This window comes from Strix aluco, chromosome 5, assembly GCF_031877795.1.
Source record: "Strix aluco isolate bStrAlu1 chromosome 5, bStrAlu1.hap1, whole genome shotgun sequence".
Lineage (NCBI taxonomy): Eukaryota > Metazoa > Chordata > Aves > Strigiformes > Strigidae > Strix > Strix aluco.
The window spans coordinates 81,384,506-81,403,120 of NC_133935.1; the positions used below are offsets into that span (position 1 = coordinate 81,384,506).

An 18,615-nucleotide genomic window follows, 5' to 3' on the forward strand; every position below is an offset into this window, starting at 1 on the left:
AGGCAATCCTTCAAGAAGATGTGGCATCCTGAAGCTGACTTTGTCCCTAAAATATGTACTTGAATAACCAACTGCTCCTCTTTGCTCTCCTGAAGCCTGTCCTGGCAGGCCTTGGCAGGCAGCTTGCACATGGCCAGGGGCACCTCTGTGCTCAGATGGGATGCACAGGGACACCACAGACACCAAGTTCCTCCATGGAGGAAGCACAACGGCCTGGCCACCAGCTGGGTGCTCCACAGGGAGCCAAGGTTGCCCCATGCCTGCTGTGCTTTGCTGTGTTTGGCGGGGAAGACACTGCTGAGTGCATCTCCTCACCTTGCCTGGATCCCTCCCTGGTCATCTCTTCCTTGTAATGGGGATTTTTTGCAGCCAGGGTGGATGAGCAGAGGGGAATAGGAGAAACCCTGGTATTCAGGGCCCCTGGCTGTGCTCGTGCTTTCACAGGGCTGTTCGTGTGGCTTCGTTGACTGCTGTAGCACAGGAGAAAATGTGCCCTTTCACAAGCATCTTCCGTGCTCACATAGAATCCAAAATGCAGGGTCAACTCCTCCAGCCTGGCCAATCACAGAATCACAGAATCATCTCGGTTGGAAAAGACCTTGAAGATCATCTAGTCCAACTGTTAACCTAGCACTGACAGTTCTCAACTACACCATATCCCTAAGTGCCATGTCAACCCGACTCTTAAACACCTCCAGGGATGGGGACTCCACCACCTCCCTGGGCAGCCCATTCCAATGCCTAACTACTCGTTCTGTAAAGAAATACTTCCTAATATCCAGTTTAAACCTTCCCTGGTGCAACTTGAGGCCATTACCTCTTGTTCTATCGCTTGTTACTTGGTTCAAGAGACTCATCCCCAGCTCTCTGCAACCTCCTTTCAGGTAGCTGTAGAGGGCGATGAGGTCTCCCCTCAGCCTCCTCTTCTCCAGACTAAACAACCCCAATTCCCTCAGCCGCTCCTCATACGACATGTGCTCCAGACTCTTCACCAGCTTCGTTGCCCTTCTCTGGACACGCTCGAGTAATTCAATGTTGTTTTTGTAGCGAGGGACCCAAAACTAAGCAGTCTCAAGCACTTTTTGGAGTGATTTGAGATGTAGCCATCCTAGGAGGTATCATCCCTTCAGGAAACCTCAGGTGGCTTTGGATACCAGTGCTTCCCATGGCCACAAGCTCAGGGAAGAGCAAGAACATCATGTTTGCCCAAAAAAGGCAAAGCCCAGGGAAAGCCAGGTTACATTTCTGCCTCCGGAGCAGGCTGACATCCTTAATCACATCTTAGAGAAGCTGTGGCCATAATTCTGGTCCTTAAGCTGCTGCCAGTAGAGCCAGGGCATTTGAAGAAGTGAGCAGCAGGGCACAAGCCACCCGTCACCTGAGCTGCCAGTGAGGCACAAGGAGCAGCGCTGGAGAAACAGCCCCACATGCATGAACAACCCTCTGCAGAGGGGACTAGATTTGTCATATTTATGTCATTTTAGGCTCTGTTGGCTTCAGATGAAGAAAGGGGTTTGGGTAGTCTAACTCCTCGGTGCTGCACTGTAGTTAAGTCTAAATGTCACTTTTCACTCAGAGGCAACCAGAGGCCACTGCAGATTGCACTGGGTGTTAGCCACGACCTTCAGAAAACTGTGGAAAAATACGCTGCGTTCACTGTCCTTTGTCAAAACGCTAAATAACAGCCCTGCCAAAGTTGGTAAATATTCCATCAAAGGCACAGGAGGCCACAAAGAGCATGTTCTAACAGTCACCAGTACAAAATTTGCATCTGGCAAAGATCCTGCCCTGCACCAAGAGCCACGTGAGCTTTTGGAGTTAGCGTTGCGCCTTGAATGCATTTTTCACCCAACCTCCTCGTTTCTAGGGATGCCATTATCAACAGAGGACCCGGTTTTATTATTAAGTAGCAAATCAATCCAGCTATGCTGAGCGCAATCCAATTATTGCTTGTAGTTACAGTAGGCTGAAGAAGTCATAAATAAATGAGCATGCTGGAGGTATTTAACATTTCAGTCCTGCCGTAAGCACCCAGCCCCTTGTTCGCTCTGTGTGAATTCCTCGGTTTTTGGTTGATGCAGCAGGGCAGCCCGGTCAGAGGGCAGGTCGTGGTGCTCAGTGAGGGCCCAGACAATTGCAGGATAATAGGGGGTAAATGCAGAATCCTTTTTTCTTTTGTTTCCCAGGGTGGAGGCGGGGCAGGGGCCTCTTCCTGCTCCTCTCACGCTCACCCGGTGGGAGCAGAGCAAACGCAGGCTCATGTGTCGGTCCGTGGGCGCAGGAAAGCCGACAAAAGGTGCTTTGCAAAACCTCAGCCAGCTCCCGAGGGGACAGGGCTGAACCCAGTGCTTGCTTTCCTTCTCTTACCCCTATTCCCAAAGCACCCCAGCTGTTCGGTTTTGGGTTTCAAACCCTATTTTTAGAGGGTTTGGGTTGTTCAGTGGAAATAAAGCATTTTGTAGTATACAGGCACCTAGTTACTCATTACCTCGTTAGCACAATGATGTATGAACAGCCACACAAGTAAAATGATGCTCAACTGCAGTATAATCACAGTCACTGCTAAACGGACTCGTATAAAAAAGTATTCCTTAAATCTGGCTTTCTTTGGGTTTTTTTTTTTCCTTTCTTCTTTCTATTCCTTTCCTCCAGACTGTTTTTCTACTTCTGCTCATTAGGATCATTTTGAAGCGTCCGTCCTCAGTTATCACAGTTTTGGGGGCAAGTGCTGCAAGAAGGGAAGGTGTCCCCATGGAGGCAGCCTGCAGGCAGCAGTCACATGGAGCCCGTGCCCGTGTCAGTGTCCATGTGCACAATGAGCACTGCCCATGCTGCACTAACAGCAAGGAGGGTGCTTGTGTTTAACTTGTATTCATCTGTAGGGCCAAATAAATATTTTTTTCTAAGATATTACTACTATTACTACTACTAGTATTGTTGTTTCTGCTAGGGGGTGTATAAAAATGACATTTACAATCCTGCACCATCATTTATGTGATTTTGTTCCTGGTCACTTGGTAATGCAGAAATCAGTTGTCTTCACTAGTTTGGGGAAAAAAAAAAAAAAAAAAAAAAAAAAGCAGCTGATTTTGCATCAAAGCAGGTGGCAGCTTCTTGATTCTGTTTGTCACAAGCAGCAAGCCATCTTCAGCCATCCAGCAGTTTAAGGATTTTGTTTTGAGGGAATAAAAGGATGGGAGGGAAATGGGGTATTTCCTATAGATTGCCTTGTTTATTTGCTTAGGCTTGCTTGTTTCTCTGCAAGGGGAAATCAGCAGGAAAAAGAACTTCTAGTGAAAGCCATGAAAGGGGATGACTTCCAGATTTTCCCTCCAGATACTTCACACAACCCTACATAAAATATTTGGAAAGCTGCTATTGAAATCATCTTCTCTCAAGGGTTGTGCTTTCCTTCCCTGACAGGAGCAGAATGGCCTGTTATGGGGTCTCCACTATCTGAATTTTAGCTGAAATAACTATCTGAAACCTTGAGATTTGCCATCCTTCTTCTCGGGGGAAACCTTGTAGCCTTCTCCTCATTTCCATGGTGCCATGGAAAGCCACCAGGCTAGACACGAGACACATCCTGATCTCTAGAGCTTCTCCCACAGGGCTGAAGAGCAAAGCAGTGGCTTCTGCACGCTGCTCCAGTTGCTCTAAAGAATCAAAGGCTAGAGCACCCTTCACATGTATCCAATGTATCATCCTTGAAAGCTAAAAATCTAGTGACATGACTTGAAAAACCTTCATAGTTCTAGGTAGGTTCTAGCCAACAGTCCTGAATTCAGAAGTCATAACATTTCTCACTTGACTTGGGAAGTGAAAGAGAACAGGTTTCTGTGGGGTGTATTGGCCCAATCCTCAGACTTTATTGAAGGTCTGCACCAGCTCAAAATCTGAGTCTGTGTGATCTTCCTACAGGGTTTATTTATTTTGGCCACATGCAGGTAGAAGTACCAAGCCCAGTGCTGGCAGCTGCTGAAACAATGATGCTGTAAGGGCACTGTGAATAAGTGTGCAGAGACAACCTATGTGATCACCACTGGAAAAAACCACCATTCACCACCAATTATCACACTCAAGGTCTCAAGAGAGGCTACAATTATACCCTGCTCCAAGTCTAGAGCAAATCAGCATTTTCCCAGTAATTGCAGTGGAGTAACTATTGTAGATGTTGACTTCTTAATAGCGAACACTGCTCAAGCATTAGATTTACAGTCATGTTAGTTAGCTCTAGTGACTTGGGAATCAATTACTTTGCTGTACAACATGACCAAAGATTATAGGGTAGCCCGTGTAATAATTTATACTGCCATCTAGGAGTGAAACTGTAACTTCAACATTTCACATAGAAAGACACTCTGTTTGCAGAGCAATAATTCCAGTAATAATAATAATAACCATAAAAAGGGAAAAGGAGGAAAACGGTGATTCCAAAATAGGGGAAAACCTGTGTACAAAGAGGGCATTGGGAGGTGCTGGGAGCTTTGCCATTCTCAATTATTTTTCAGAATGATAATAGCAATAACATTTTGTTAATGAATGTGTTTTACCAGTTCAATTCACTTGGGTTGGCAAGTGAGGCTGCAGGGCTGTCCCAGCAGAAGGATTGTCCCTTGTCCCAGCCCAGTCCTTGGGTCGTGTCATCAGCAACACAAAACCCACTACTGGCCCCTGTTAACCATTTGCCCTCTTGATTGATGTTAGCACTGCTGATTTCTAGGAACAGTTTTATAGGCAGAAGTTTTCCTACTTTCTGCCCACCTCTCTGCCTCCCAGCACTTGACTCCTTTCTCCTGCTTGAGACAGGGAAAACTTTTGACTATTTCTCCAGGCCCCTCTGCACAAATTAAATATCTTTCCTTTAACTCCTCTGAAATAAGACCACCCAGGTCAGCTTTTCAGGCTGTGTTTCCAAGCAAATTATGGAGAAAGAACATTGATTAATTTTTTTTCCTCCTGCAAAGGAATTGCCACTGTGACCCTTTAACTATTGGCTTTGTCTATTTTCCTCTCGTTTATTTCCCATTTATTTCAGTCCTCACTTCACATGAAGTTGGCAGATGAGTTTTTTGAACCTTCCAAGCACAGTGGTCCCTCATGAAACAAGAACAAGTGAAACTATATGAAAACTGGTTACTGTCATTATAAAATGGACTAGGACAGGGTCTTACATATGCAAGTGTTCATCACCAGACAGTATAAAGTTTATGCTAATGTATCAGACTACTCCCTTGACTCTAACCAGCAAAGCACACTCGATTTTAAAATTGCTAAGGCTCAAAAATATTAAGACTGCCTTAAAATAAAGGAATTAATAAAATGCATAAAGTTGGGCTCTCTTCTCCTTCACCTTCTGGAATCATACCAGAAGAGCAGGTTTTCAGAAAAACGTCATCTGTCATGAGATTTAGCAACCTTGCACTCTCAGATCGTAAGGTCACTGTCACTGCAGAAAGGAATGAGGAGGAGGCGTCTGCCTGCGAGCTGGGGGATGGGAAAATTAGCGTTGGTCTAAATGAGGAGCCTGAGCTGCACTGGGAAATGGCATCACTGCCCTTCAGAGATGGTTCAAACCCGCGGGGGAAGCGCAACCCTGCTACACCCACATGCCCGTCAAATGGGGACGTCCAAGCCATGGTCCACAGAGACCAGCAGAGCCCTGTCACCATCCACTGCGGTGGCCCCCAAGCAATTTGCAGACGAGGCACAGGGGCGCCTTTTATCATTAATTTCCCTCATTACAGCTTGAATGTGAAAGGATAATGTACAAAGGCAGTTGACTCCTCGACTCCTCGCAGGTGTTTGTCCCTGTTTTGGAGGTGCACTTCAGTTGCATCCTGCAGCTAAGGAGTGATACTGCAAACATCAGGGACCATGGGGCATTTATGTTTTATTTCCTCTCCTTCTCCCATGCAGCCTCCCAGGAGAACTGCTGTGGAAATTCTTGTTTTGCCTGAAAATATGCATTTGACCAACCATGATTATATTTAAGCCTGTTCAATTGTTTTAATAACAACCCTTCCAAAACACTTAATCTGAAAATGTTTTCAATGTACTCAAAATCCTATAAACAAAGATTGCAGTCACCATCACAGTGTTCCTGCAAAGCCAAAACCCAAACATTAGGCAGTATGTTGTATAGATTGTCATGCATCTTATCTGACCAGTGGCATATGCTGCTATAGATAATCTGAATATCATTTCTCCCCCTTTTTTAATAAAAGAAACCCAAGGATTCATTGTAAAAAGTATCACCTTAGCAAGAGCTGACTTTTTTGTTGTCTGAAGTCTATATTCTCCTCTCAGCGTTCAACAAGTTGTACTTCACAGTCCTCCTAGGAGAGAGGGAAGTGTATTATGATCAAACTCAGCTTATAGGCGAGGATAGAGGGATAGTGTGAGGCAAAATGTCACTGAGAAATGTGTAGGAGAGAACAGACCCAACCATAAACACATCCTTTCCCATCCTAAAAAGAGGCATCTAGGTTTCCATAGCCCAAAGACTGCAATGACACTATGGAGCTGCAGAAACTACAATTATAATAGCCAACAAGTACTGTTTTTGTTGATAGTTGAGTAGTTGATGGTGTTGATCAGTCTTCAGAGACAAAATATCTCCTTCTTCCCACTTCCAGGAGTCAAGGTGGTCACAGGGAAAAGGTGTTATGGTGCAAGTCCCACATCTTGTCTGCAAATCCTAGCTCTCATGTAGTGTCAGCCAGGTTAGAGCTATTCTCAAAGTGGGGACTGGATGTTTAATGCTAATTTTTTATGAATCAGCATGCTGCCTGGAGGCAGGCACCTCCATCCTTTCCTGCAAAAATGGAGCAGGGGGTGAAAAGTTGAGCAAAGGGAGCATTTCTGAAGCCACAGCTAGTAGGTAAAACTTTCATCCTTTTCACACAGGGGCTCTGTGGTTTGAGACCTCCCTCAGGTTGTATGAATTTGAGCTTCTCATCTCCTTTTTTGTGGGGGAAGTATCAATGCCACTTATCCTACAGTCTCACATGTGTCTGCAAGGCCTGTTACAGCCATTAGGTGAAAGGCATTAGGTGAAAGAGTCCTCAAAGCAGGTGATACCCAAGACTCTCCTGTCCCAAATAGAAGCCAGCAAGGACTGCTAAGTCCCATCAATAGGCCTCTTCCAGGCTATCTCGCCCTTTTTGGGGCTGGACTGTAGCAGCTCTGGGTCTGTGTGGCCCCATACAAACACAGCTAGACTTTGCAGAGACATTGCTTGGAGCAAACCGTGCAGACCACGGGGTGCTCAGAAACCAGGCCACCACCATGTACAGAGGGGAAATGAGCAACCTTTATGGAATGAATTAATCAAGCACTTCAATCTCCTTAGCTGAGAGTTAATAGTCTTGTAGTGACTGCCCTGGACAGGGTATCAGGAGAGCTGTGTTTTATTCCTGGTGTGCTTCAGTAATGAAAAGGAAATTGTGTTCAGACAAGCGATAGAAGCCCATGCTCCCAGAGACATCAGATACACAGCAATTAGACTCAAGTTAAACAATAAATCAAGTAACACTGAGCCTTTGGCTCTAGCAAAGCACCATTATGACTAGTGCTAAGTTTATTTAGAAGATGCTGAGCTCATTTTAAATGTTTTGATATTAAATGTAATTTGGGTGTTTGTTATTAAAGCAATTGACTGGGTCTAAATGCAAACATTATTGGTCAGATAAATATTTTCTGGCAAATAAGATCTGTTCATTGCACTTTTATGACATGAGGGCTTACTTACTCCAAGATTTATTTTCTGTTTGCTTCCTCTCTTTGCAAGAATTGCCTCATAAAGATTAAAAAAGCCAAAGTGAACCAAAGTGTAAAGTAGAAATAGCCGATTAAACTGTCAGAAACGGAGTGGCCTTTGTTAATCACTGATTCATTAGCTGGGGGATGAAGAGGGGTCTCAAGTTAGCACAAAGGCTTTGGTGTCACAAGGTTTGCGATTTATTCCCAGGTCTCTCTCTTTCCAATTTGGTATAGGATTTTATCCAGGTAAATTGATCTCTCTATGACTCCATTTTCCCATCTGTTCAACTTAGGTAATGATCTTGTCTCACAGAGATAGTGAAAACTTTCAATAAGAAAAGGTTACCTTAAAAAACACACCTGCATCTGCAATTAGGCTACCAGCTACTAACACCTACAAGAGCTTTGGCTAGAACAGCTATTTCCTACTACAGCCAGGAGGTTTCCCTGATTTTGTTTTGTGGACAAGCAGCAGAGTAGAGAAAAACATTTTAAGAAATAAAGAAGTATGACCAAAAAGTAACAGAAATTGGAAAGCAAACTTATAGCACCTTGTTTTTCAATTGCTAAAATTGTCATTTGGCTGTGTCGCTTTAGTAACTTATGAACCCTTTATAAAATTTTACAGTGATATATTGAAAGCATTGTCTAACTGGCTTTTGATTTTTTTTGCATTTATTTAGCAAAAGCTGTTAATAATTATTTCAACACCATTTTGTAACGTGCTCAGGATTTTCTGCAAAAATGTGGCACCCTTTGAAATAGAAAGCTTTTCCAACCCATGTAAGTTCTGCAATCCTCAGTAGAAGGAAATGTAAAACTACAAAAATATTCTTCAGGTCTGACATCATGCAAAGTAGAAAGGCTACTTCACTACAAAAAGCCAAACAAATGAGAATTAGCTTGTTTTATTCTTCTATACAAAAGGAAGTGTTTCATTATGTAGCTCCATGCAAGAGGTACATGTAGATTTTGCTTAACAGGAGGCATGTTTCTGGGCTCGGATCTCTCCGCTGACTCATTTGATGTCCTTCACAATTACCTGTGCTGCCTTTTGTCCTCTAAGAACACTTTTGTGTGGCTTTCACCAGCACTGGTCAACTGCAACATCTGAGGACAGCATGGGGAGAATAATCTTGCCTTTTTTCAGCCTCATTCTCAGGTTCTTGCCATTTACTCGTTTGCCATTTACTCAGCAGTTCCCTTGCATAGATGAGGTTGGTTTGCTTGTCTTTGGAGGAATGAGATTTCCTTTTAGTAGCTGCATTTTATTTCTGTCTGCACTGTGATTATATTGGTGGTCTGCAAGCATCTCTCCAGGTCTTCCCCAGCCAAACAGCACCCTTTAGCCAGCCACATGAGTGTTTTCTGGTTTTCCTCCACCAGCCCCTGCTTCTCCCCTCCCCTGGGGAAAGGCCTTCCCTCTCCCACCACCACCCAGCCCATTTTATGGATGGAAGAGGCCCCTGCCACCTCCACTCCTTCCTGCATTGTTCTGCTTTCAGGCCATTTCAAGTGAAAATGACAATATTCTGGGAATAGGAAGAAGTTCCTGAGACAGAATTTTTCACATCTTTGAAGAAAGGGCAGCGGGATCCCATGTGTCCCCTCTGCCCCATGGGAGGGTAGAAAGGATTGGTGAGGACCCAACCTCCAGCAGAGAGGGGAACCCCTCACCCCTCTTGTTCCTCCTGCAAGGACAGGGATGGCTCCCATCACTTTCCATCGAGAAGATCTTCTCTCTTCCCCTCGGTCCCAGCCCCAGGTGGGTGCAAAGTTGGAGGTACTGCAAGAACAGCATCACTCCACCAAGGCATGTGTCACCCAGGGAGGGCTGGTGGCACACCCAGCTCATCTTTATTCCCTTATGCACACTTCCGCTGTTCGCTTTGTTTGGCCTCTTGGATGTCGGGATTACCCAGAGCTAACTGGGACAGGGGTGACTTACACGTGACTCCTGTCCTTCTCTGCACCAGCCCCAGGCTGGAGCTGAAGGCAGCAGGCAGGATTTGCAAGCCCACAGATCATAGCACCAACCAGCTGGAGTTGGTTTGTCCCCACCATCCATTTCAGCTGCCTCATGCAAACTGAGCTTCATTTGCCTGCATAATAATCCTGCCAGCATTCACTTTCTTCACCTAATGAAGGGAGGATTTGTTGCCCTCTGGGCTTAAACCACTACAATTGCACCAGCTCTTTGGTAATGTGGAGGTCTGCTTACTTCCCTCTGCAGCTCTCTGAGATCCTTTAAGTAGAGTCTGTGTGAAAATTAATCAGATGCCCTGAAGGCTTATTTTGTCCAAAGCTTAAGTCCTGATGCTCCTTTCCCCCCTCCTTTTGTGCCCCAATTACTTAAGGGATTGTCCTGGAAATTAATGAAAGCATAGCATGGGAAATAACACCCATGGTTCATCTCCGAAGTGAAGCATTTCTGTGGAAAGCTTAACTAGAAACATCTCTTGGTTCACTCAGCAAACTTGGAGGTCTTCCCAGTTTGAAGTGCACTGCACCATGACAGTTAGTACTGCATGTGCCCTATCTCCTAAATTGTTTGCAGGTATGGATCCAGTTATATGAGTCAGGTCCTGCTCCCGAGTAATTGCATTTTACTTTTCTGAATGAGATCCCTGTGGTTTCCACCTGGTTTCCAAAGTTCTCAGCATGAGTTATCTCAAGGACACAATTCATCCCAACCTGTTATAGAGGGAAAATGAGGTGATGGGGACAGGTTTGGTAGTGGTAAATGCAACCCTCTATCTCTCTCTTGCTGGGCCTGGTTCATGGAGCTGGTGAGAGCAGCCTGGTGGCTTGGGTGGCTAGCTGGGTCATGTTAGTCCCTTTTCTACTTCCCAGCACCAAAGCAGATTTGGTGCATGGAGGATACAGATTGTTTCAGCTGAACAGAGGTGAGGACACTTGCTTCTTCTCCAGACAACCTACATCAGAGCTCATGAGAAGACAAGACTCTGCTATACTGTGAATTTCAGAGGAACTGCATGAATTAATCCATAGGGTAACCTGATGCTTCATTTTCTAGGACTGGCTGACCCTTGTCATGGTTAGAATAAGTCGGCTGCATTGATTTACAGTGAGGTTCATGTGCCTAACAGATTATATCATCTCTGAAAATGGATTTCAGTTCCCAACTTACTTAGGTCCACATTGGTTTTTAAGTTTTGGTGCTTTTTAATCTTTTACTGCCATTCAACTATTATGAATTAAGAGTTGTGTATCAACAGGAGTGAGGCCCTTATACACCTCCCACAGGGAGGTAGGAAGTCAGATACCTTCAGCAAATCCTAAATATTCTTTGAAAGCATTTCCCTCACCTTCCATGGGTTTCAGATGTGCCATATGGGGGAAATGACATTGACTTCTGTAAAGCACTACACCACTTATGGATGCAAATCATTGTGTAAGTGTGAATATTACTTCATGACATGACATCTCCTCCAACTCATGAGTGCTAATTAATGCAGTTCTGGGATAGACAATATTCATTAAGCTTTTCTGAAAATACTAGAAATGTTCATGTAACAGCTCACACATTTTGATGGCACCCACAGTCCTATCACCACGTTCCCTGTAAAGTATTTTGATACTTTAATCTTTGCTAACAAGAGTGGAAATGAATTGTCAACAGTAGTTCTCCAGCGCCAGGCCATGGTGTTTCTTCCTTGCTTTGTTATCAGGAACCAATAAAAAGGAATCAGGGTGTTGTTACTTTGGCGCAGAGGCATCTGGTTGCTGGAGGTTTTCCTCTGTGTATGTCAAAGTTAAATATTTGGGCTACTGTTCTCTTTTTGGGACTTGCCATGATATGAACCAGCTTGGAAGAAATGCAGCTATCACCTGCTTCTAATCATTGCAATGGCAGCACTTCTGCTGCCTCCAGATTAAATGTTTGTTACCAGGCTGTATTGTTTGGGTATTGACAACTCCAGAGACCTTGTGAAATTACAGAAGCTCTTTGAAGAAAAGGACTCTTGCTATTGATGTTAAATTATAACTAGAAAAGGAGAGGAATGTGCATGAGGCAAACGGGTTTTTTTCCTGAAAGGATGTTGTTGAGGAAATCTGAATTACAGTGTGTATGTCTGGGAGAGGAAGAAGGGGAGAGCAAACTCTTGGTGGCACAAGGCATTGCCTCTGCATTGCAACGCATCCATCCTTCTGCAGGCTTTAATCCAGCTGGTGGGGGCTTCAGCAGCTGTTTCACTGAGCCAGCAATGAGCCCTGCATGCATTACAATGCTTCATCAGGCTTCCACTTCCTCCTTGGGCTAGTGGTCCCAGCCTTGGTGGCCTCGTAGCTACCAGCATCTAAGCAACCATCTGAAACTGTCCCAGGTATGGATCCACGGAGTGGTGCCCCCCAGTTTCTTGGCTTGATTTCCCACACACCGAATAGCCCTGAGTGCCATTCTGCACTCATGAGTGTTTGCCCATCTGTGAAACGAGGCTGGCAGCTCTCCCCGACATCATGGGAGTGCTGCAGGGATCGGTTAATTGTGGCTGCAGAGCTTTGCAAGCAATGCCACCTAACTGCAAACAGTTGCTCTTCATCCAGGAGGCCCTTTAACATCCCCTGCTGCCCCAGCTCACTGATTTACCTGGAAAGGGCAAGGCCAGAAGGAAGATTAGAGACCCCAAAAGCATGATCTTCCCTTTGGAAGCTTTTCCCACTCTTCCACCCCAGATAAATTTTCCTGTCGTTGAGGTCTGCAGTCACTCTGAAAGCTGCTGTTCCTCTCTACTTACAGATCCCAAATAGTCTACAAATGTTGGTCTAGGCTTCCACAGACCCTCTTTTCCACCCTGCTGCCCTCAAATCTCAGGACACCACCCTGCTATCAGCAAATCAGCCCAGATTTGGCCAGGGTTTTTCTAGTAAGGAGGTGTGCAATGAACCAGTGAGAAGATCTGGAGCAAATTGCTTGTCCAGTTCTGCGGGAAAACAGCTCTTTCTGGTTGAGCTTTCATAATAAGTTCTTGGCAGGGACAATGCTCCACTGTCCTTTTCACCTTATAAGAAACAGTACCTATTTCTAAGTTCTTTGTTAGCTCCATCAGGTACCTAGAGGATGTTATCTTCACTCAGACCAGTAATTTATTTCTATTACAAATGTTGCATCATGAATTAGAAGATTAAGGAAATGTAGCAGGAATATCCCCCACCATTGCAGGAAATGTTAGCCCTTGTACTAAATCATATTGAACTTCCTTTTGGGGGAGTGTTGTGCATGTAGTCCTGGACGGGTAGGAAAGCAATCTGAGGAGGATACACCTTGCAGTTTCACAGGTATGAAGATTCAGGTTCTCCTTCTGCATGGCTCAAAGTCTGCAGAAATGTTGAGCCGTTGCAACTGGGAAACCAAGAGATTCCCCATCCACTTCTACCCGACTGTTTCCGCGACATGACACCCGTTAATCAGTTGGTCTGTGACTCAGGTCCTTCCCTGTGACATGAACCAACTGATGCCCCAAAGATGCTGGGGGACACCATTAGGATCACACAGTGATGGGATGCTCTTTGAGCACCTCAGGTAGACAACTCCACCATAACATGGGGCACGAGAAAGGATGCTTTCTTGCTGCCTCCAGACTAGTCCAAAACCCACACCTGTTTATCCAGGCTTTGTGCCAAAGGAAGAGGCTGGATTGTTGCAGGGAGCCTGTAATTTCAAGCTAAGTCTAATGAAACTCCCCACACCTGCACTGAAAGCTGAAAATTGCAATTCTGGGCAGAGTGATCCTTACTTTCCAGTTTTGCTGCTATGCATGAAACAAATTACTTTCCAATTAGAGGCTTCCAATCTCTGTTGCTGCTTCTTTAACCCACCAGGCGAGCTCTTTTATCACCAGCTGAATAATGCTGCACCACACCCCGGCTTTGCTCTGAGTTTGGAGGCAGATCCTGCCAGGAGAGGATGAGTTACCTTGCAGGGCAACATGTGCCATACAGCAATGGGTGGGGAAATTGCCTTGAGGCTTTGCTAGTTGAAGGATCATCTTACCCCAGGGGCAAGGTCCGTTGCCCTGGCATATTCGTGTAGAGCAACAAGCACAAGCAGGCAACTGCATGGTGAGTGCACCTTTGAAGCAGCTTCACCTCCTGTTTTAGTGAAAGTTAGCCCAGGAAAGTGATTTTTGATTGCTAGTCCTGAGAAGGGTTCAGGAACCGGGCTGAACCACTGCTGGAGTTCTGGCTTACATGCTCTTCTTCTCCACCACCACTGAATACAGCAGAACCTGCTTGAGATATGTTGTGACCTCTGTTGAAGGAAAGGAGCAAACCAGAATTTAGGAGGCAACTCAAAAGTTTTACCCCTCTGAAATTATGGGTTTAAAATTCCAGGATGTTTTGAAGTTTGTGTTTTGGTGGTTTGGTACTTTAGATGTGGATTAGATGCACTGAGAAAACCCCAGGCTTTACCCTTGCAGTGTAGCTGTGGTCCCCCTGCTTTTCCTGGGGCAGAGATGGGACCTTTGCTGCTTAAGAGCCACTTGCTCTTAATCCTCAGCAGCCAGAGGCCAGAACTGCCTCTGTATTTATCTCCTTAGTAAAAGCCAGCCCCTTGGGTGAAGCAAGCTTGGGTGAGCCTGCCTGTGGCTGCATATGCAGCTCTGTTTTTATAATGCCTGTGTCCTTACAGACAGGAGAGGGAACTGTGCTTGTGCTCTAGTATTTGCCTATTGCACCTAAAAGCACTGTGCAGCCCGCTGGCTTCCCAAGCCTGTTTCAGAGAAGAAGACATCAAGTTTTGTGGCATCTCCGTGCTGGCATGATGTTGGCTTTCAGTCTGACAGCAGATCAAACCCAGAAGCACCCTCACTTAAAACCAGACATCCAGCTCATTCACCAGCACCATGTTGGGAGAGCGACTTTGTCATGTTCCTGCAAGGCAAAGATGAAATTTCCTATATGCCGTGTAAGCCCCAGCTCCATCCTCACCATGGACAGACTGATGGTGGCATAAACGCCAACTGGAAACAGATGAAGGGCTCACCTCCACCCCTCCCCTCCCAGAGCAGCAGCAGTAAGCCAGAGCTCTAACCACAGTGTGGGTGCTTCGCACTGTGCTTGTTTAAACCAAAAAATCAGCACTTTTTGGAGGCTCACACACATTGTCCTTCTTGCCTGATCAACTTATTTAATAGCAATACCCTTGCACTAGGGTTACAGCTAGCATAGCCTGTAGAGAGCTTTATTCCTGGGCAGCATCCTCAGCTGGTGGGTGCACTTTTACACCATGACAAGTTGCACCTTTCTCCCAGCTGGGGGAAGGGGGGGAAATCGCAGGTGCCCCCCAGCAGCAGGGCTGCAGCCTGGCAGGAGCTGCTCTGCCTGTCCAGCCCCATGGGTGCCCTGGGCCTTCGCTGCCCTCCTCTTCCTCCCTGCCGGGGCTGGGTAAGCACTGGGAGCGAGCAACCCCGCTGCTCCCGCCCCTTCCCCATTATCACTTCAAGGTGTGCACGCGTGGGTCGGGGGGGGGATGAAGGCCCCCACCCCCGCGCCCTTCCTCCCTCCGTCCTTCCATCCCTTCATCCTCCTCCCAGAGGCGAGGGGGAGCCCAGATGTTGGCAGGCCCCAGCCGGGTTCATCTGTTTCACATGACCCAGCGCCAACTGCTGCTCGCTGCCCTCCTTCCTCCTCCCCCTCCTCCTCCTCCTCCTCCTCCTCCTCCTCCTCCTCCCTCCCCGGCTCCAGCCTCGCAGCGCGGCGGCGGCCGCGCAGGAGCCGGGCGCCGGGGGCCGGCAGGCGGGGAAAGGGAAGAAGAAGGGGAAAAGGAGGGTTAGAGCATCCCGGCACGGAGCATGGGACCGCCCTAGGACCGCCCGGGGAGCCCGCCGGGAGCGGAGCGGAGGGGAAGGGCCGCGCCGGCCCCGCGCATCCCCCCGCGGTCCGCGGGCGATGGAGGCGGCGCGGTAGAGCCGCGGGCCTGCCGGCGCGGTGCAGCGGGGATGCTCTCGGCCCGGGCGCGGAGCTGAGGGGCCGCCGGAGCCGCCGAGGGAGCGGGAGAAGGTAACGGGGTCTTTGTCTGCGGAGGGGAGGCGAGGCGGGCCGGGGCTCCCCGTCCAGCCCCGGCCCCGCGGGGAAAGCCCAGCCGCAGTGTGCGGGTTGCTCCACGCCCCCCTCCCTCCATTTATCTCAAACGGAGAGAAATGTGGGCAGCATCTGCTTTCTCTATCCTTTCCAAAAAAAAAAAAAATACAACCCCAAAATCCTGAATTTGGTGGGCGAGTAACGGAGACGAGCTCGGCGGCTGGGTTTTTTTGCACTAGAGGGAAGGAGAGGGTGTGGGGGAGAGAAGCTGGTGCTGTGATTTCTTCCCCCCCTCTCCCCCCCCACCCCAGCAATCTGGATGCCTGTCCCCACTGACTGCTAAGATGGACTGCTCCTTCCCTTTCCAAATGGCTGCAGCAAGTTTAATGCAGAGCTGGGGGCTTCGCAAAGGGTAAAGCCCCCGGCTTTATTTTCCTTTCCCCTATGCACCTTTTCCTAAACCAGGGCTAGAAAAGTTGCTACAGCTCCAGGGCTAGAAAAGACAAATAAATAGCTCTGTTTCCAAACTGTGCCTGTATGGGTGTATCTATCTGCATGCCTTACAGACATGCTCCCCATGAGGAGGGTTTCTTGGCCACATTGTTAGCCCGCTGGCTGCTGGGGAGGGCATGAGAAAAGTTGTTTCAAGCCTCTATATAAAATTTCCAGGAGAGACAATTGTTTCTAATAATAGCCCTGGCAGCGGTTTAGTAATACAACACGCACAGATGCGGGAGCGAGCTAGCAAGTCTCCTCTCTCAAGAAAGCCAGGTCATAGGGAAAGCTGAACTCCCAGCTTGTTGGTTTGGTTTGGGATTTTAAAACATTGTCCTGAACAAAAACCCCGGTACCACTCGCCTTTTCTGCCGGGAAGGGGGTGTGGTGCCTCTGCCTGCACACCGCACTTCATGGGCACGGCTGAACTGGGCTTTCCGGGTGCCTTGGGTATCAAAAGAGGCTGAATCCTGGCTCTGCCCAGTGCCAGCTGGATATCGGGGTGTCTTAGACTCGGCTGCCTCTAGATTAGCCCCCCGGATCTGATGAGCGTCCCCCATCCGTGCATGGAGGGGGCTGTTACTGGCATGTGTGTCTGTGATATTTTCCCTGCCTAGAATTGCCTGCCAGGCACCAGAGAGATCTCGATGGAGCTAAAACTATCCAATTGATCCCCTTTCTCCTTGCGGTGATGGCAGAGGGCCCCGCAGCGGGGCTGCTGCCTGCACTGCTGCCTGCACACTAACTTGAACCCACAGCCGAGCGGTGATACACCGGCTCAGCTTGGTGGCTCAGAGCTGCTTGTCTTGACCTTCCTGGCACGAGTTACCAGTAGCTTGTCCTCTTCCAAATATTATTTCAATATATTGACCTTCCAAATTCCAACCTTCCAAATATTAAGGTGGTTTTAAGTATGGGTGTCATGCCATGTGCTGCTCGTGGGGCAGTTTTTGCAGCCCAGCTGTGCCTCTGAGTGAGGGGGGCTGTGGCAGAAGCCATGGGGAACTAAGAAAATATTGCTTCTTGTAATGAGAGGGGATATTTTAAAGGGTCTTCAGCTCAGCACCACCTCGCGCTAGTGCTAAGGTCAGCTGTGTCTCTCTGAGGACTAAACAGGCTGAAGGAGTTGTCATTGGTCACCCTTCGTGCTGCGAGTGGCCCCATCTAAATCAGTTCCCACATTGGGGATAAGTGCGCCAGAGGGTCATGGCATGTGGATTTATGCACATGTAAAATAAAAATTTCGTTCTTAGGTGAATTTTTGTTTTAAACGCCCAGGCTAGAAATATGGGATCTTTGCCATTATTCGAGCATAGATACTGAGCCACTCTCAACCCTTTGAGGCAAGTTACCCATTTCTCCTGGTAGATGGCTTCTGGTGGTCCCATTGCTGTGTGTCTGAACTGGTTATTGCATTAAAAAGGCAAGTCAATATTTGGTGATACCTGTAGTCACAGCAGTGGGTCACTCAGGGTCATACAGCAATGCAGCATTACTTGGCGCAGAGAGCATCTTCCGTAGAGATCATGTCAAATTGTTTAGCCAAGACAAGAGCTTCGCTTAGTGTGTTGGGTGTTGTTAGTAAGGACATAAGACTGGGAAAGACTTCCCAAGTCATGGAGTGTAGTCCCACGTATCACAGGTAATTAGAGTCATACATATCCCCTTTGTTGCTACTGTTGCTTGCTGTGTAACAGCAGAATGTTTGAATGCAGCTTAACAGAGAGCAAAGGCAAAGTAAAACTGCATGGTATGGATGAGGGAGAAACAGCTGTATTAGGGAGAATTTGAAAGGGGCTGGGGAGTGACTGAAGTCTCAGGTCTCAGTCTGGTAGGACTGTGAAGGGTCATGCATTGCGAGAAGGGTGAGACACACAGGGAAGGTATAAAAGGAGTGTGTTCATCCAACACCATCCAAATTTGGGGTCAGGGCTTAGTCCTGTCCCCTGAAGATGCAGTAAGGCACTGTGTGACCCACTTGTGAGCTAAGCAGGAGCGGGCTGGATCGTTGGGACAAGTGAAGGCTGCTGTCAGGGCCAGGCTCATGCTCTCAGTTCTCAGGGACCTTGGGTGTCTTTCATTCAAAACACTCTAGGTTTGAGGCAGTCAGTATTCCCATGCCTCTGAGCTGCACCCAAAATCTCCATCTAGCTAGGAGCCATCCCACAAATGCCCCATCTCTTGGGGAGCTGGCGGGAGGCAGTACTGTGGGGTGAGCTGTAAGAACAGGCGAGGGTGGCTCCCCGGGGTCCCCATGCTTCATCACGGGATTCGGTGTGCTTGTGTGCACAGCTGGATCCCAAGGTCACT

The 18,615-nt window shown here is 47.4% G+C and overlaps 1 protein-coding gene across 5 annotated transcripts in view; it reads left to right on the plus strand.

The window, feature by feature from the left end:
- FRMD4A (FERM domain containing 4A) overlaps nt 1-18,615 on the plus strand; it is a 287,750-nt gene that overhangs the window by 119,952 nt on the left and 149,183 nt on the right. The window contains exon 1 of one of the 5 annotated variants that reach the window (XM_074827965.1): nt 15,665-15,789. The exons of the other annotated variants lie outside the window; for them this stretch is intronic. The gene's annotated coding sequence lies outside the window, so the exon portion shown is untranslated. Of the gene's footprint in view, nt 1-15,664; nt 15,790-18,615 lie in introns of those variants that run through there. 5 annotated transcript variants of the gene reach the window in all.